A 21457-nucleotide genomic window follows, 5' to 3' on the forward strand; every position below is an offset into this window, starting at 1 on the left:
AGTGATTTATCTAGTCATTGATTGTTGTTAATTGGTCACTTGTTTAGTCATGGTAGTCATTTATTTAATCATATATTTAGTCATTACTTAGTCACATATTTAGTCATTATAATCATTAATTACCCCCAATTGGTAGTATATTTAGTCATTTGTATTCACTGATATTTGTTTATTGGTAGTATATTTAGTCATTTTTATTTATTGGTTTCCATTAATTGGTAGTCAATATAGTCATGCTATGAATAATTTATTAAATACCATAAATTGTATAATGCAAAAATAATATAATATTAAACTTGAACTGAAACATAAAACCAAATAAAAATATTACATATATGAACAAACTACAACACACACACACACAGGGAGATTATATATATATATATATATATAATCTGTGTGTGTGTGCTATAAAATGCCAAAGTTGTCTAAGAGTTTCCAACTCATTCAAATAGACCATGATAATTAAGACCCCTAAATAACACATTCAAAATACTGCATAAAGCAGTGAGCCAAAATGTCTAACAACTAGTACATGATAAACATGATCAACTATGTCATTTTTTGCAAATATTTTAGTAGTCATTGTGTGCAGGTTTCCTCTTTCTATTTAGGACAGACAACTCCACCTATTTTGTCTTCATAAACAAGGGGTATGTTACTTGTGACCTCTAAAATAGATAGGGAGTGAACCTGCTCAATGCCCACAACAACACCATCAAACGGATCCAACACTGTAACTTTATCCTCTTCTTTGAGTTTATCGGCACATTTTTGCAAAAAGAAAAAAACACATTATATTACATAGGTAATCATTACCCTTCTTTGCATGATAAAATAACCATTACTCAACATTCTCATTTCTGGAAAAGGAAAAAAAAAAAAAAAAAGTGATTTTACATAGACTTGAAAAAAAAAATGAAGGTAAAAACAATCAAATGATTGCCAGATAAAAGAAGCACGACAAAACTATTTGCAAAATCAATAAAGAACATACGAGAATGCAATTGAGATACAATTCTCATAGTCCAAGCCATCAAACATGCCAATATTTCCAATATGATCCCCTAATAGCAACACATTTGTTCTATCCTTAACAACAGAAGCACCATTGGCATCACTTTCAAGCCCATTATTGCTGCCAAATTTCTCATGGACTGGGGTAGCCATTTCAAGAGGCATGCTCATTCTTGTTTAATACATGAATTTTCTTTCTTGTTAAATAATCCATCAATTTACATCAATATGTAATATGAAAACTTAAATATGAAGCAACAAATGTCCATCATACAAAGTATATTATAACGATAAAACAAAACACTCAATTCACCATAACAATCAACTAAACTTGCATCTATGCATCCCTTCTAAATAATCCATCAATATAAATCAATATGTAATATAAAAACTTGAATATGAAGCAACATACATCCAGCATACAAAGTATATTATAACAATCAAACAAAATACTCAATTCAACATAACAGTCTGTATTAAACTTGCATCCATGCATCCATTTTTATTACAATAATCGAGTGCAAAATAGAAAAGATAGAAGACAAAAAACTAAAAGGTCAGGGAAAGTGACTAGGGAAGAAAAATAGATAAGCGACCTTACATGGTTGAAGAAGGATAACAAAATGCAAAAATATAGACCAATTTTGTTTTCCCAAATCTCTAAAGCTAATCCTTGCAGTTTTCTGCTATTAGCAAACTTATTCTTTGCATACATATATACCTTCAAACGATGAATAAATAGGATGCTAACACCTAGCACCTAACATGAAGTGTACCTTCAAATCCAACAAGGTTGCCATGGATATCAAAAACCATGCGATTAGAAACCACCTTGACATTCTTAAAATTTCTGTCACATAACCTGTCAAAAGTAGGTTTTGCAGCAAGTTAGATGTTTTTGATAACACTTATCCAAAATCCAACAAAACTAATATCCACAAACTGCAAAGAATAGAAAAAGATCTCTTGTGCAAGAATTATTTCCTTGATTGCTTCAATCTCATTTTTATAGTCTAAATGCTAAAAAAAGTAAGCATATATATCAGATTACCTCTTCAACAATGTCTACAATGCCAGCTGATAAATATCAGAATAGGCACCCCCAATTTTCTGTAACAAACAAACCAGAATTAATCAATTACCACTCCAGAAATGCAAATGTCAACCTTCAAATTCTTCAAACATGCTAACCACGAGTAATGGATGAAGTTTCCACCTCAAGGATCTCAAACAATTGAACCACACCATCCCGAAAGTCGATTGCTGAATTTGTAATAGAGTTCCTTATACACCCTCAACAAGGAGTGCATGATTTTTTTCCCACCCGCCCTTATCAAGGAAAACACTCATTCTTACTATGATCCTCACATGATGCTTAACAAAAATCTGAAAAATGATATTTCCTTCATTGTGTGAAATATGAAATATAATCCATTCACAATAGTCTTTTTCTAGATTCAAAAATCAACAATCAAACTACAAACACCAGCAGGGTGAGCTCTTATGCCATGTGTTACATATATGTAGCACGGATTATAATTGATTAGTAATCATAATCTATGAGGTTGAACCTTTTGAATTCTTTTTCCATTTTCTTTCTTGTACTTCATCAAATTGGTTTTTGTTTTCTTTGCAAACCATGTTATTTTAGTTTCTCTAGTTTGTGTTTGAGTTATCTTTTCTAGTTGTTTATTTTTTCACTATAAGTTTCCATGCACATGAGCAGGTTGGACAAAATGGCAACAAGATAGTCTAAACATGAAATCATTTATATCTCTTCTAGAGATAATAATGGTCTTAGCCATGTCAAAATAGTAAATACTAAAAGGTGAACAACAAATAAAAGAATTAATGCAAATAGCATACATACACGTAACACCACCTTTTACTGCACCAGTCCAAGTAATGAAAAAGGAATATGACCTAGCAATGGACAAATACTGTTAATTATCAAATTCTGGACTTCTTTGACAAGGTTTTTATCAAGCTTCGAAAAACTTGTTAGTTAACCTTGTGAAAGTTATGGAAATGGTAAAAATCTATACATTATAGTGTTCACATCCCATAAAGAAAGCAACAAGGTTGCAGATTTTCTTGCAAACTGTGCAATGCAAGTCTGGAGTTGAGTAGTGTATTAAATTCAAGAACATGAAAACCTCCCAGCTAAAGATAATGATGCCCAACATAAACAAATGTCGAAGCTTCTCTAGGTTTTATCCTCCTTTATTCTTATTCTAACAAGCTCTTATTTCGATGGAAAAACAATATATGTGCAATGTGAAGCTATAATCTATTTCGAGGATGGAAATAGGATGTTCATTGCTTTGATTCCCTTTTGCACAATATGAACCTACCTGTCATTGTAAGTAATAATTTTTATCTTGGTAATTAAATTTCAACATTGAAGGGAAACATTCAATTATGTTAAATCCCTTAAAATATTCTAGTGAGATTGATTTTGATCCATTCATACTCTATGATAAGCAATGACCTTTTTTACTTGGATTGATAAGAGATTTGATTATCTATTCTAGGAGTTGAAGAATTCCACGGTGAGGTGAATCCTATTATAAAGTACACTATTTCAGATTTAGCCACACCATGGCAAATTTGATAACCATCACAACTACAAGGCTACAAACAACGCATTTCAGAAATTACACTCAAAATTTGAGAGGCATAAACTTAACAGTTTATGAATCTCAAAGAGTTGTTAGAAAATCTAAATTTTGTTGTTATTTTTAGTCATCAAACATCATCCATAAATTGGCACACCTTGAACTTGAGCATTCTACGAATCTCGATGAGTTGCTTGAAAATCTGAAAATTTATATTATTGATCATCATCAAACATCATCAATAAACGGAGACACCTTGGCATCCTTTGTCATCGTAGCTCCCTAGTTTATTTCTTTAACTAGCTTGTTGCTTCAAGTTCCGTTAAGGTTCAAGATACAACTAAGGCTCTTTCATTTTTCCAATATAGCATGATAGTTATCCCCAAAGGCTAAGCTACAAATAATGCATTCAAGGAATTAGGCTGAAAATTTGAGCAGCAGAACCTTAACATACAAGGAATCTCAATGAGTTACCTAAAGATTTGAAAATTTCTGGTATTGATCTTGATCAAACCACATCCATAAAGGGGCATGCAGCATTATTTTCCATCGTGGCTCACTAATTTATTTCTCTAACCAACATGTCTCTTTGCCTTCTCCATAGCAACAAACACTTGACATTATATTAGTTTTTCAAAGTTTGATATTTATCCTCAAAAGCTTTCTATTGGTGACTGAAGCCTTTTGTTTGGCCAAAATTCTGTATTTGGTGACTAAAAGATTTTATTTGGCCCAAAGGCTTTTATGCTCCAATTTTAGAACAAAAAGGAAAGAATAGTAGAAAATCCATTCATAAAAATTATTGCAGTCCAAGAGCAATCTCACAGCCTATAACCTTTAAAACCACATTTTATAATCAACAGAATTCAAATTATACTTGTGAAACACCATCACTACCAATACTGCATTAATTGGTAGAAAAGAAATCAAATTTCAGTCAAGGATGTAGATTGCTGATATGACATCAACTTGACTATCCGGTGTTTCTAAATAGAATAGCATAGAATTGGTCGTTGTCTAGAAAAATGAACCATTGCACTTGTATTTATATATTTTTCAAAAATTGCTATTGAATGCAACAAATGAGACAACATCAGCTCGCATCATCAAGGTAGAATTCTAGTGAAGATAGTGTAAATGTTATTGCAATTTCCAATTTAATGAACAAGTTATATGCAAGATGGTGTATTTAAGATTTTGGTATTATGACTATGACAATAATATTGTTGTCTTTAATATTGTAACAAGAAATATTGAAGATCTTTCTTTTGCTGCAGGTATGGAGGATGAACATGTATCGATTTCAATGTCATCCCCTTTCTTTTGAATGATGCATATATAGTAAGGTAGTCATGATCAAGTGGCACCTTGATCGGGCATGTCTTTTAGACATGTCCAACCAAGATGTCACTTGGTCATGACTCTTCCAAATGTCAACCAATCCACTCGGTGTCTATGATAACTAATCGATGCCATTGTAAATGATAACAGATCGATATAAACACACCCGATAATGAATCGGTATCAAAGCAAACAAGCCCAATAACTAATTCGGGTCAATTCTAATATAACCCGATTATATATCAGTAATGTTTTGGACATGTATTTAATTACAATTCAATAATGGAGAGGTTCAATATATAAATCATTCGTATGAAATATATATCTGCATTACCGTCTTTCTTCATTTGATGTAAATAGATAGGTATACTTTTTTATCTTATCGATGCTACTTGAATCAACACTCCCTCTTAGCTAGGGAAGATAAAGTTACCTTGTCTATCATCTCATTTCTTATGATGGTCAGGATTCCTTATGAGGTTTCATAATCTTACTCTACATAGGATTATACCATTAAAATATGAAGTATCACCTAAACACGTGATACAAGGGGTTAGTCATATTGTAATGACATGATATCACCTAAGCATGTGATATTAGTATTGCCTACACACGCAATACTTAAGGATAATCATATGAAAATAGTTATATTTTCAACATATCTAAGTTGTGATAAGTGCAATAGCATTCTATTTCAAATGTAATATCACAACACAATCATGGCACATCGATGACATACCAGAGATCTTATCACAATAACTGGTTTGAACATCATAAGATCGTCACCTTATGATGTTCCCATACAAGTGTACAATATTTGAGAAGTCGTCACTTCTTGAATATGAACACAGGGGGTTACACCCATAGAAGTCCTAACACAACAAAGAAGTTTACACATTAAACATCTTATTGATATGCAAGTATAGGTTACAAAACAGATTACCTTTCAATCATACCCAAACCTTTTCTGAAGTGATCAACCCTCACTTTGGAAAGGGGTTTGGTCAGAATATCTGCAGTCTGGTCTCCTATATTCACATACTCCAATTGGATCACATTTTTTTCTACCATATCTCGCATGTAATGGTATGGAATCTCAATATGCCTGGATCTATCATGGAACACTGGATTCACTAAAAGTTTTATGCAGCTTTGATTATCGCAATAGATAATAGTAGGTTTCATATGATCACCAAACAATTCCACAAGTAACTTTCTAAGCCACATTGCTTCTCGAGTAGCCATGGAGGCCGCAATGTATTCGGCCTCGGTGGAACTTTGCGCTACAGAAGACTGCTTTCTGCTGATCCAGGATATCATGGCTGATCCCAAACTGAAGCAGCACCCAGAGGTGCTTGTCCTATCAGTCACACTTCTAGCCCAATCTGAATCTGTGAATCCATGTAGATTAAGATCAACTTTCTCATACTTGAAACCAAGATTTAAGGTGCCTTGTAAATATCTCATAATGTGTTTTACTGCAACTAGGTGTATCTCCTTTGGCTCACACATAAACTGACTCAAAGCATTCACTGCATAGCAGATATTTGGCCTTGTATTTATTAGGTACATAAGAGACCCAATCATCTACCTGTATAGAGTGGGGTCAGTAGAAGGTGATTCTACTGCTGCTTCTTTAAGTTTATGAAGATTGATTTCCATTGGAGAGGTCATGGGTCTACAGTTTTGCATTCCAAATCTCTTCAGGATGTCCAAGGTATACTTGCCTTGGTTTAGAACAATGTTATCAGAATTCTGCCATACTTCCAACCCTAGGAAATAATGAAGGAATCCCAAGTCCTTCATATCAAATTCTTTGGATAGATCTTTTTTGCATTGATCTATAAGGTGATCTTCTCCTGTGATTAATAAGTCATCAACATATAAAATCAATATTAGCATATCACCTTTGTTATGTTTGTAATAGAGATTAGGATATGCATCATTTTTAGAGAAGCCTAGTTTTGATAGATATGTGTCAATTCTTTCATACCAGGCCCTGGGAGCCTGTTTAAGCCCATATAGAGTTTTCTTGAGTCTACACACATGAGACTCTGCATGATGAATCTCAAACCCTTCAGGTTGCTCTAGGTATACTTCTTCAGAGATCTCTCCATTAAGAAAAGTTGTCTTTACATCCATTTGATGTACCTTCCATCCCTTTGTTGTTGCAATAACTAGCACAGTCCTTACTGAGGTATATCTGGCTATGGGAGAAAATGTTTCTTCATAGTCTATTCCTTCCTTTTGAGAGAACCCTCTGGCTACAAATCTTGCCTTATATTTTTCAATACTGCCATCTGCTGCATGTTTGATCTTAAAAAGCCATTTAGAAGAAACAACAGATTTCTTAGTTGGCCTAGGAACAATCTCCCATACATCATTTTTCATTATGGATTGATACTCTTTAGACATAGCATCCTTCCATACTTGATGTTTAAGGGCATCAGTTACATTGTCAGGTTCATTTTTAGATAGATCATTCATAAGAGCAACATAGCTAGTAAATTTATTAGGCTTTTTGCTTTCTCTAAAGGTTCCTGAAGGAGCAGCAAACCTCTGAGCTTCTTCTACTGTTTTGGTGGCCCATAGTGGTCTTTTCTTGAGATTTCTAGGTGAGTGTTCATTTTCATTTTTAGTTTCATCTAGATTCTCCCTCTGAAACTCAGGAGCAAGATCTTCATCTAAGTTAGAAGTAGGGACATAGATTTCAGGTTCTATGGAGCTCTGAGCTCTTTTGAAGGCTAAGTCCTCCTCAAAGATTACATCCCTACTTAGTTCAATATTTCTTTGACCAGGTACATAGATTCTGTAGGCTTTGGAGGTTTCACTATATCCTACAAGCATTCCTTTTTTTCCAGAAGGCTCTAGTTTTAGTCTTTTTCTTTAGGTACATGGATATAGACAAGACACCCAAATATCCTAAGGTGGCTGATATCTGGCTTAATTTTAGTGAATACTTCCTCAGGAGTTTTATCTTCAAGATGGGAGTGTGGGCATCTGTTTTGTATATATACAGCGGTGCTGGATGCTTTTGCCCAGAGATTTGTATTAAGGTTTTGATCTAGAATCATGGCCTTGGCAGCTTCGACTATAGTCCTATTTTTCCTTTCAGCTACCCCATTTTGTTAGGGGTTATAAAGTATAGTAAGCTCCCTCTTAATCCCATTATCTCTACAAAATTCTTTAAATGAATCTGATGTGTATTCTCCCCCATTGTCAGTTCTTAGGGTTTTAACTTTGTTTCCTGAGTAGTTTTCAATTAGTGATTTAAATTCTTTAAACCTAGAGAGGATTTCTTCTGATTCTTTACTTTTCAGAAAGTAGATCCAAGTCTTCCTAGAGTAGTCATCAACAAATATTACATAATACAAGAATCCCCCTAGAAAGGGTACGGACATAGGTCCGCATACATTAGAATGAACTAACTCTAAAATTTTACTAGTTTTCCTAGTACTATTTTGGAATGTACCCTTGGTATTTTTTACCTAGGGCGCATCCTTTACATGCCCCTGAATGATCTTGCTTTAATTTGGCTAGACCTGTGACAAGGTTTCCTATTGAAGATAAAGCCCTAAAATTGAAATGGCCTAATCTTCTATGCCAAACTTCATTTGCATTAGTGGCTTCATGGATTAGGGCTAGGTTGGGTTCTGTGCACAACTCATACAAATAGCCCTGTCTCTGTCCAATGGTCTTTGCCTTCTTGATGGAAGAGTTCTTTGGCCAAGCCAATACTCTGTTGTCCATGAATGTCACTCTATATCTGTTATCTTCCAGTGCCGATATAGAGACTAGATTCCTTTTGATGTCGGGGACATATAGTACTCCTTCGAGCCGCAAGGATATGCCTGTCTTCAATTTGATGGTGCAGGTTCCCATTCCTCTGACTGGATGTGTGGAGTCATCTCCGATGGTTACTTCCTCATCACTCTCCTCTGTCATGGAGTCAAATACTTCTCTAAACCCTGTGATGTGCCTGGATGAACTATTGTCAATCACCCATGAGTTGATCTTGTTAGAAGCTTGGCTTGTGAGTGCTGAGTAGAGTACATATTTTTCGGAGTCATCTTCCCCTTTAGTCTTTCCTGCTTTGGCAAATGTAGCATGTTGCTTGGTTCTTTCCGGGCACTTTGCAACATAGTGTCCAAACTGATCACATCTGTAACATTGGATGTGAGATAAGTCCTTCTTTGAAGTGTTCTTGCCTTGATGACCTTTTCTCTTCCTAAACTGCCTTTTCTTGTTTTGCTTGGTGGAGTTAGTGTTTAGGACTTGTAGGTCTTCATCTATATTCTTATGTTTCATTGCTTTCTTATTTAGTCTAGATTCCTCTTGGAGACAGTCATCTCTTAGTCTTTCAAACTCAGGATATTTGTCCCTTGCACTGATGCCCTGGACAAATGTTTCCCATGCACTAGGTAAACCATCTAGAGCAATGAGTGTTAACTCTTTGCTCTAGATCTCATATCCTAGGGTTGCTAGTTCATCTCTTAGAGTTGAGATCCTCATGAAGTAGGTGTTTACTGTCTCTCCTTTGTTCATGGTTATATGATTGATTTCTCGCTTCAAGGCCAGAGTTTGACTTGCATTTGATATCTCAAATGTGTTCACAAGTGCTTTGAACATTTCAAAAGCCATTTCATGTTTCTTTATAATGGGCATTATGTTATTTCTCACCCCATCAATAATAATCTTGATTGCTTTTTCATTTCCTTCTATCCATGATGCTTTGTCAGGTTTGGTCTCTGGTTCCATAGATTCAGTCTTGATAAAAGTTTCAACTTTTCTCTCGCTTAGAATCATCTTGATTCCGAACTTCCATGTGGAGAAATCATCACCCACACCAAGTCTATCTTCGAATCTCATAGCATTGGCCATTAGAGAAATAGGATGCTTGATATAAACTAGTTCTTAAATTTTACACAAAATTGAATAGCCTCAGGTTCGATAGCCTGGCTCTGATACCATGTAAATGTTATTGCAATTTCCAATTTAATGAACAAGTTATATGCAAGATGGTGTATTTAAGATTTTGGTATTATGACTATGACAATAATATTGTTGTCTTCAATATTGTAACAAGAATAGTAATAATATTGAAGATCTTTCTTTTGCTGCAGGTATGGAGGATGAACATGTATCGATTTCAATGTCATCCCCTTTCTTTTGAATGATACATATATAGTAAGGTAGTCACAATCAAGTGGCACCTTGATCGGACATGTCTTTTAGACATGTCCGACCAAGATGTCACTTGGTCATGACTCTTCCAAATGTCAACCGATCCACTCGGTGTCTATGATAACTAGTCGGTGCCATTGTAAATGATAACAGATCGATATAAACACACTCGATAATGAATCGGTATCAAAACAAACAAGCCCAATAACTAATTTGGGTCAGTTCTAATATAACCCGATTATATATCGATAATGTTTTGGGCATGTATTTAATAGCAATTCGATAATGAAGAGGTTTGATATATAAATCATTCATATGAAATATATATTTGCATTACCATCTTTCTTCATTTGATGTAAATAGATAGGTATACGGTTTTATCTGATCGATGCTACTTGAATCAACAGATAGAATTAAAACAACTATAATTATGGTAACAAACCATAGATAAATTTTAATTTACAAGCATGCTGAAAACCCAAATGTGAGATCAAAGGCAAGTAGAAAAGTGAATCCATGTGTTACAAGCCTAGTTACCAGAAACGCGACGAGAGACTTCCATTTCGTGTTTCGACGAAAGAAATGGGTTTCCCGTTGTGGACGGTCGTTTCAGCTGTGATTTTCATTTTTTTAGCAGTTGTCCTTAAAATTTAAATAAAAACTTAGATATTTTTATCTTTTCTTCAACTTAGAGGTGGAGTTTACATTAGTTTATAAATGCCAATAAAGCCCAAGCTGGAGTTTACATTAATTTGCAATTTTTGTAAGTCAGAGTTAAGTATCACACAAAAAAAAAAATTGTCCTCCTGATTTTATTATACTTATTGTGTGAAATGTTTAATACAAATTATTTTAAAATGAAAGAATGAAATCAAAGAATGTTTAAAATTTTTATAGAGATATATGTTTTAGAATTTTTATTTTTAAAATTAATTATATTATATTATATATATATATATATATATATATATATATATATATATATATATATATATAATCTGTTTCTTATAGGCAACCTTTTAAACTTCTGTTTCTCGTAACGTTGTCGTTGCGTTTCTCATTTCTCGTTTCTGATAACATAGGTTGCAAGTAATAAATATATGTAGAACCAGATTATATCATTAAAATGTATCTTACCACTTTTGCATAGGCTTTACAGACCTCTAACTATTAATGCATTAGTAGCCTCTGCAAGATAAGACTCTCCTAACTCAGTAACCTCCTATATTTTGTTTACTCATTTCATGCTTATTAGACTGTAACATTGGTCACAATTATGATATTGATATTGGATTAGATTGACGACATGCTTAACTATGTTAAGTGTCAATCCATAAAGCTATCCGAGCTATTAACCCGATAGCATATTAATGTCGATTCATATCGGCATTAATATGCTATCAGGGTATTTACCCGATAGCATATAATGCTAGCAATTATTGTTTATGTTAATCCATATGCTTTGATACAGATTCATAATCGGGTATGTTTTATATATCTGCAATAGTTAACAAAAGACATATGATATCGATCGGATATGTTTAAGCACTATTATCATTAACATATCGATCGATATGATTAAGTACTATTATCATCAGCGATGATACCGATTCATTATCAGGCATGTTATAAACATTGTTATCATTAAAGATACTGATGCATTATCTGGTATGATTGAAGCACCGATTAGTTATGAATTGGGTGTTGTTAGTAGGGGTCACGACCAAGTGATATCTTGGTCAGACATGTCTAAAAGACATGTCCGATCAAAGTGCCACTTGATCATGGCCACCCTACTACTTGTACATCATTCCAATCAAAGGGGATGACATTGAAATCGATACATGTTCATTCTCCTTACCTGCAGTAAAAGGAAAGATAACAATATTAGTGTCATTGACATAATATCAAATTGAAATACACCATCCTACATATAACTTGTCCTTTAAATAGGAAATTACGATACATTTACATGGTATCAGAGCCAAGTTGATCGAACTTGAGGCTATTTAATTTCATGAAACAAATTTAAAGAACAAGGTTATATACTACATCACATTTCTTCAAATGGCCAGTGCTATCAGATTCGAAGACAGACTTGGAGGTGGCGATGATTTTTCAACCTAGAAATTCAGAATTCAAATGATCTTAAAGGAGAACAAAGTGGATTCGTTTGTTCAAACTAAAAATGATCAACTCGAAAATGAACCTGACAAAACAACATGGATTAAGGGAAATGACAAGGCAATAAAAATAATAGTTGATGGGGTGAGAAACAACATAATGCCCATCATAAGAAAACATCAGACAGCCTATAAAATGTTCAAAGCTCTTGAAAGCACACTTGAGATATCAAATGCAAGTTGAACTCTAGCACTAAAACGAGAAATAAATCATATCACCATGAACAAAGGGGAGACAATCAACACCTACTTTATGCGGATATCAGTTCTAAAAGATGAACTTGCAACTCTGGACTACGAGATCCAAAGCAAAGAGCTAACACTCATTGCTTTAGATAGGTTGCCTAGTGGATGGAGCACATTCGTCCAAGGCATCAGTGCAAGGTCTAAATATCCCAAATTTGAAAGATTAAGGGATGACTGTCTCCAAGAGGAATCAAGATTGAACAAAATAGGAATGAAACACAAGAATATAGATGAAGACTTGCAGGTTCTAAACACCAACTCCACCAAGCAAAACAAGAAAAGGTAGTTTAGAAAGAGAAAAGGTCGTCAAGGCAAGAACACTTCAAAGAAGGACTTATCTCACATTCAATTCGGACACTTCATTGCAAAATGCCCAGAAAGAACCAAGAAACATGCTACATTTGTCAAAGCAGGGAAGACTAAAGGGGAAGATGACTCTGGGAAATACGTATTCTACTCAACACTCACAAGTCAAGATTCTAACAAAATCAACTCATGGGTGATTGACAGTGGTTCATCCAGGCACATCACTGGGTTTAGAGAAGCACTTGATTCCATGACAGAGGAGAGTGATGAGGACGTAACCATCGGAGATGACTCCACATATCCAGTCAGAGGAGTAGGAACCTGCACCATCAAATTGAAGATAGGCATAACCTTACAGCTTGAAGGAGTACTATATGTCCCCTGCATCAAAAGAAACCTAGTTTCTATATTAGCACTGGAAGATAAAGGATATAGAGTGACGTTCATGGACAACAAAGTATTGGCCTGGCCAAAGAACTCCTCCATCAAGAAGGCAAAGACCAGTGGACAGAGACAGGGCTATTTGTATGAGTTGTGCATGGAAACCAATCTAGCTCTAATCCATGAAGCCACTAATGCAAATGAAGTTTGGCATAGAAGATTAGGCCATCTGAATTTTAGGGCTTTATCTTCAATGGGAAACCTTGTCACAGGTCTACCCAAATTAAAGAAAGTTCATTTAGGGGCATGCAAAGGATGTGCCCTAGGTAAGAATACCAAAGGTGCATTCCAAAATAGTACTAGGAAAACTAGCAAAATTCTAGAATTAGTTCATTCTGATGTATGTGGACCTATGTCTGTATCTTCTCTAGGGGGATTCTTGTATTATGTAATATTTGTTGATGACTACTCTAGGAAGACTTGGATCTACTTTCTGAAAGTAAAGAATCAGAAGAGATCCTCTCTAGGTTTAAAGAATTTAAATCACTAACTGAAAACCACTCAGGAAACAAAATTAAAACCCTAAGAATCGACAATGGGGGGGAATACACATCAGATTCATTCAAAGAATTTTGTAGAGATAATGGGATTAAGAGGGAGCTTACTATACCTTATAACCCCCAACAAAATGGGGTAGCGAAAAGAAAAAATAGGACTATAGTTGAAGCTGCCAAAGCCATGATACTAGATCAAAACCTTAACACTAATCTCTGGGCTGAAGCTTCCAGCACCGCTGTGTATATACAGAATAGGTGCCCTTACTCCCATCTTGAGGACAAAACTCCTGAGGAAGTATTCACTAAGATTAAGCTTGATATTAGTCACCTTAGGATATTTGGATGTCCTGTCTATATCCATATACCTAAAGAAAAGAGACAAAAACTAGAACCTTCTGGAAAAAGAGGATTGCTTGTAGGATATAGTGAAACCTCCAAAGCCTACAAAATCTATGTACCTGGTCAAAGAAATATTGAACTAAGTAGGGATGTAATATTTGAAAAAGACCTGGCTTTCAAAAGAGCCTAGAACTTCATAGAACCTGAAATCTATGTACCTACCTCTAACTTAGATGAAAATCCTGCCCTTGAGTTTCAGAGGGAGAATCTAGATGAAACTGAAAATGAAAATGAAAACACACCTAGAAATCTCAAGAAAAGACCACTATGGGCCACCAAAACTGTAGAAGAAGCTTAGAGGTTTGCTGCTCCTTCTGGAACCTTCAAAGAAAGCAAAAGACCTAATAAATTTACTAGCTACATTGCTCTTATGAATGATCTATCTAAAAATGAACCTGATAATGTAACAGATGCCCTTAAACATCAAGTATGGAAGGATGCTATGTTTGAAGAGTATCGATCCATAATGAAAAATGATGTATGAGAAATTGTCCCTAGACCAACTAAGAAGTCTATTGTTTCTTCTAAATGGCTCTTCAAGATCAAACATGCAGCAGATGGCAACATTAAAAAATATAAGGCAATATTTGTAGCCAGATGTTTTTCTCAAAAAGAAGGGATAGACTATGAAGAAACATTTGCTCCTGTAGCTAGATATACCTCAGTAAGAGCTGTACTAGCCATTGCAGCAGCAAAGGGATGGAAGGTACATCAAATGGATGTAAAGACAATTTTTCTTAATGGAGAGATATCTGAAGAAGTATACCTAGAGCAACCTGAAGGGTTTGAGATCCATCATGCAGAATCTCATGTGTGCAGACTCAAGAAAGCTCTATATGGGCTGAAACAGGCTCCCAAGGCTTGGTATGAAAGAATTGACACATATCTATCAACACTAGGCTTCTCTAAAAATGAAGCAGATCCTAATCTCTACTACAAACAGAATAAAGGTGATATGCTAATAATGATTTTATATGTTGATGATTTATTAATCATAGGAGAGGATCATCTTATAGATTAATGCAAGAAAGATCTATCCAAAGAATTTGATATGAAGGACTTGGGATTCCTTCATTATTTCCTAGGGTTGGAAGTATGGCAGAATACTGACAATATTGTGCTAAACCAAGGCAAGTATACATTAGATATCCTGAAGAGATTTGGAATGCTCAATTGTAGACCTATGACCACTCCAATGGAAACCAATCTTCATAAACTTAAAGAAGCAGCAGTAGAATCACCTTCTACTGACCCCAGTCTATACAGGCAAATGATTGGGTCTCTTATGTATCTGGTAAACACAAGACCAGATATCTGCTATGCAGTAAATGCCTTGAGTCAGTTTATGTGTGAGCCAAAAGAGATACACCTGGTAGCAATAAAACACATTATGAGATATTTACAAGGCACCTTAAACCTTAGTCTCAAGTATAAGAAAATTGATCTTAATCTACATGAATTCTCAGATTCGGATTGGGTTGGAAGTGTGATTGATCGGAAAAGCACCTTTGGGTGTTGCTTCAGTTTAGGATTAGCCATGATATCCTAGATCAGCAGAAAGCAGTCCTCTGTAGCGCAAAGTTCCACCGAGGCTGAATACATTGCAACCTCCATGGCTGCCTGAGAAGTAGTGTGGCTTAGAAAGTTGCTAGTGGGATTGTTTGGCAATCTGATGAAACCTACTATCATCCATTGCGACAATCAAAGTTGCATAAAACTTTCAGTGAATCTAGTGTTCCATGATAGATCCAAACATATTGAGATCCCATACCATTATGTGCGAGACATTGTAGACAAAAATGTGATCAAATTAGAATATGTTAGTACAGGAGATCAGACTGCAGATATTCTGACCAAACCACTTTCCAGAGTGAAGGTTGATCAATTTAGAAAGGGTTTAGGTATGATAGAAGGGAAATCTACTTTGTAGATAAGATGTTGAAAATGTAAACTTCTTTTGTCATGTTAGGACATTCTGGGTTTTACCCCCTGTGCTCATATCTAAGAGGTGATGATCTCTCAGATTATGAACACTTGTATGCAGACATCATAAGGTGACGATCTTATGATTCTCAAACCAGTTATCATGTTGGATCTCTGGTATGTCATGGATGTGCCATGATGTTGTTGTGATAAAGCATTTGTATGAAATGTTTGTGCACATATCACAACCTGGATAAGATGAGAATTTAACCATCCTCAGATGTTTATCCTTAGTATTGCGTGTTTAGGCAATACTGATATCACGTGTTTAGTTGATATCTTGTTATAATAAAATGGTGAATCTATTATATCACATAGATTGTTGGTACCCTATGTCACATACTTAGGATAATGTTTTATGTTTGTACCCTATGTTCTGATGGTACTTCATATTATATGTATAGATGATATATATTCTTGGAGACTGACATTTTGAAAAAGAAATGTGATGCAGGTTACCTTATCTTCCAAAAGCTAAGAGGGAGTGTTAATGCATTAGTAGCCTCTGCAAGATAAGACTCTCCTAACTCAGTAATCTCCTATATTTTGTTTACTCATTTCATGCTTATCAGACTGTAACATTGGTCACAATTATGATATTGATATTGGATTAGATTGACGACATGCTTAACTATGTTAAGCGTCAATCCATAAAGCTATCCGGGCTATTAACCCGATAGCATATTAATGTTGATTCATATCGGCATTAATATGCTATCGGGGTATTAACCTGATAGCATATAATGCTAACAATTATTGTTTATGTTAATCCATATGCTTTGATACGGATTCATAATCGGGTATGGTTTATATATCTGCAACAGTTAACAAAAGACATATGATAGCAATCGGATATGTTTAAGCACTATTATCATTAACATATCGATCGATATGATTAAGCACTATTATCATCAGCGATGATACCGATTCATTATCGGGCATGTTATAAACACTGTTATCATTAAAGATACCAATGCATTATCTGGTATGATTGAAGCACCGATTAGTTATGAATTGGGTGTTGTTAGTAGGGGTCACGACCAAGTGACATCTTGGTCGGACATGTCTAAAAGACATGTCCGATCAAGGTGCCACTTGATCGTGGCCACCCTACTAATTATACATCATTCCAATCAAAGGAGATGACATTGAAATCGATACATGTTCATTCTCCTTACCTGGAGTAAAAGGAAAGATAACAATATTAGTGTCATTGACATAATATCAAATTGAAATACACCATCCTACATATAACTTGTCCATTAAATAGGAAATTACAATACATTTACACTAACGGCCGGTAATAATCATATAACTGTCACCGCTTGAGGTCATATTCAGCATTCCCTTGCTTCAAGAGAGCATGGCTACCTGGTGACAATTCAAAGTAAAATTAGCACCACACATGTACATAGATTGTTAAATCAAGAACTTTATTATGGACAAATAGGATTAAACACTTAACTCTATCCACGCTTGCCATCAACCCAGCATTTTATAAGTGTCATGTCAAAATCAGCAATTACTTGTGAAGAATCTTAAAAAATTAGCATACGAGAATTTCTTATAAATTTTCCATGTAAATAATAAACCGCCATCTAAACAATGAAGTAGCAACATAAATAATAAATTGCCAGGGTAGGGATTGTGGCTTTTGGGGTTTTGAAGGAAGCCATCATTTTTGGCTACATTTGGCTTCTTTGCTTTTACTAATATATAAACATTCCCAATCCAATTCTTTGGAGAAAAGTTATGCCTCTATTGTTTGTCTTGCGATTGAGACAAAGCAATTGCCATATATATTGCTACAAACGTAATCTTGGAAAGGACTGAGAATGCAAAAAGAGGGGCTGGTGGGATTTCATTGTTGGTATTTGGAAATCTTTTGTCAATGGTCTTGCCTTGCTTTATGAAGAAGGTGTTTAATTGTGCTATGGCGACTTCAAACATGAGGCAGGAGAGCTAGATTGGAACCATCCTAAGGATAAGCTCCAATTCTTCTACCTATATTATTGTGCATGCAAGAGTTCTTAGATTTGGTGGGTCCATTCCAACAATTATACTTGCTCTATTCATCACAATTCACGGATCTATAATCACAAGTTTGTCTAGAAACCTGAGAAATGCAAAAGAATTTATTATGAAAGTCGTCTTACAATGATTGACAATTTTATTACGCCTTCTATCCTCAGACAAAACCATTGTGTGTGAAACTTGAGTTAGTAAAGCCTATCAATCAATTACTATTGACAGGATTTTATTATGACTTCTATCCTTAGACCAAACCATCATGATTAAAACTTGAGTTAGTAAATCCTATCAATCAATTACTATTGCCAATCCTGTCATGACCACAATGACCTTATATTCTCTGAGGCACAGTTGTATATGATACCAAGTAATTGCAAGAATACATTGAAGTGGCATGCAAGTCAATTTTGCTATTTAAACTCATCTAAATGATGCCTTAATTTCCTCTAGAGTCTGCCCTTTAATTTATGGCACAAAAAGTGCCACAAAGTTTAAGGGAAAATGCATATGATGGCATAGAGAAAGAATGTTGCTTGCGATAGCATACAAATCCCGTAGGCAAGTAGCTGTTGAAAGAAAGAGTGTAAATCTAGCTTGGAAATATAAACGACTGCAAACAAAACTACCAGTAGGAGAAAAATACATATACTTTGATGATATTATACATGGCTCAACAGTACCGAATTTCAACGACCTAATCCACTTCATTGTAAAAGTCATCCTTCTTATCCTCATTAAGTGAGAGCTTCTATGTATGTCTCTTAATCTGGTTTGGATATAGTTCTCTTTAAGCTATCCCCATAATTTGGTTAGATGTCTTTTTCTTTTTAATCAGGTCTTGGATATAGTTCTCTTTAAGCTATCCCCATAATTTGGTTAGATGTCTTTTTATTTTTAGTTAGGTCTCAACAAGATCTATGTGATTTTCACCAGGCTTGTGGTCATGTGGGTTCCCATTATTTAGAGATTTTGGGTTCCCGCTGTAGAATTATTTTTTGGTTTTCAAGGGATTGAAACTCTTAATCTCTATTGCATTTTCTTTCGAGACTAAGATCATATATATATTTATAATTCTTAACTTGTACAATTGCATGTGGTTTACATTTCTTTTAATTTTTGTTTTGAATAGGAAATATTTTTGGTTATTACATTGCCTTTGAAGTGTCATGTGGCATAATAATTCATCTCTGACGGGCTCCCATTTTATAGACATAAGAGGCTTTCTAGAAAGCATTAACGAAGAAGAATCATTTTGTCTGTGGTAGTGAACTGTTAAAAAAAATGGCATCTTCATCTAATCAAAATTTATGTTAAGATTCTGCTCCCAGACTAGCAAAGAATGTTGGTGTGCCTCTAGTTGAACAAAAAAATACTATATGTACAATTATAATCAAAAGATTGCCTCATGCTATCAGTCATTCAAAATATTTTTAAGGTTATCAATGAAAACCGTTTCAATGAGAATGATGAACATGATCTGCAAGCACAATATTATGGCAAAGAATTCAGTGTTACCAAACAACCTTTGATACCAATGGTGAGAACCATGTGTTGACTGATATACTTCATACTCAAGCACTATTCTGTAGTAGCATGTTTAGTCACGTATCCTTCTTAATCACTAACATTTGAGTGTGGGAAATAGGATTTATATATTTATTATAGGCTATCAAGTGGGTAATGGAGATGTTCATTTTAAAAGAGTAATCTTCGTCTGATATTTCAAACATAATGGATCAGTGATGTGTTGTAGAGCATCCAATAATGTTGTGTTGGAAATATTGAAATACAACATTATGAAAATTTTATTGACTCAAATAGCTTAAAATGTTCTAGGGCATTTCTACAGCGCCAAATTTTCGTCCTCCATCCTTATTTGTTATTGACATTTGGGTGTGGGATTCAGGATTCTTGAACCCAAATTAAAAGAGGATAGAAAATTTTCTTCAAACCATAATCTCCTCGAAGGAAAAGTGTTTGTCAATGTTGCCCTCCTATAAAGAACTTTGATGAAGGGAAACCCTAGTACAACCTAGGTAGTTAATGAAATCCAGAAAACCAAAGGCAAAATGGGTGTGCATCTACATTATCAGATTAGTGTGAAACAGGGAGTAGAAAATAATTGCTTGGGCATGGTGAAGGGATTACGGCCTCGTCCAAACACATGAAAATTATATAGAGAAAAATTCGCCACAAGCAGATTCGACAGGATGGCTGCGATAAACATAATTGCTCTAAACTCTCCTATAATCTTCAATGGGGCAAGAAAGCTAAAGAGTAAAAGTTACAAATTAAGAGTTGTCTGCACAAATTGTTTCAGGTTCAATTCTCGATCTGTCCAAATTTTGGAATAAACCCTAGGTAGATTTTATATCCCATCCCTCTCTTGAGCCTCTTTCTTTCATGTCCTCTACACAATGTCGGTTGGAATTCGAAAAAATCTCTGAAATTTATTAAATAGGCTTTGCAGAAACACCAAAAAATCTACATCTTCCATTTGACATTTAACCCCCATGTGCTTGCAACTTAAGCAGAAGCACGTATAATTAGGATTTACATACCCACGCTTTGATCAATTTACAAAGTCATAAACAGGGGCAGAGGCAAGAATACATACCCATATGCCCCATACCGTCCGAAGATGGGGGCAGACACGGGTGACTGATCTAGGAGAATAGCAGATGTTCCCCCTTTCCTCCGAATAAGGTGTCGCTTGGATCATGGAAATGCTCCTTTCGAAGGTAGGGATTATGGAAGTAATGTTTTTCATTTCCCGGGATTCTTTTGCCCTTGCGACCTAATATTGAAAAATGCAGGTCTTTTTGTCTTCTTTTTAATTTAAGATAATTTAAATAATTTAAATTTTTCATTTAAAATATTTAACAAGTGTCATGTAATGGTGAGTAGTGTGTTTATGGTTATTTGGATTAACATTGGCTTTAAATCTAATTAGTATAATTGTAATTGATTTTGTGGTTTATAATAAATATATGTTAAATGTGTATGCACAAATAATGAAATGATAAAAAAAAATATATATGTCAAAAAAATTTAAAATATTGTTGTTACAAATTTAATATTTTTTATAAAATATTATCTAAAAAGTAAACTTTTAAAAGATAAAAAAAGTTGAATAGAATTCTAGTATATTATAAAATATAATATTAAACCATAAGAACATTCATAATAATCGGCATAAGTTATTATTAAA

The 21457-nt window shown here is 34.6% G+C and overlaps 1 long non-coding RNA gene across 2 annotated transcripts; it reads right to left on the bottom strand.

The window, feature by feature from the left end:
• Positions 1 to 1467: 1467 nt before the first annotated feature.
• Positions 1468 to 21047, bottom strand: LOC131033044 (uncharacterized). Of its 2 annotated transcripts, XR_009372064.1 has the most exons (4): positions 20864 to 21047; positions 17499 to 17586; positions 2069 to 2127; positions 1468 to 1879 (listed from the first exon to the last, which is right to left on the bottom strand). It is a non-coding gene; the product is annotated as an uncharacterized LOC131033044 (long non-coding RNA). The 2 variants fall into 2 exon arrangements; XR_009372065.1 differs by lacking the exon at positions 17499 to 17586.
• Between the last annotated feature and the right edge of the window lie 410 nt (positions 21048 to 21457).

The sequence above is a fragment of the Cryptomeria japonica genome, chromosome 3 (genome assembly GCF_030272615.1).
Source record: "Cryptomeria japonica chromosome 3, Sugi_1.0, whole genome shotgun sequence".
NCBI lineage: Eukaryota > Viridiplantae > Streptophyta > Pinopsida > Cupressales > Cupressaceae > Cryptomeria > Cryptomeria japonica.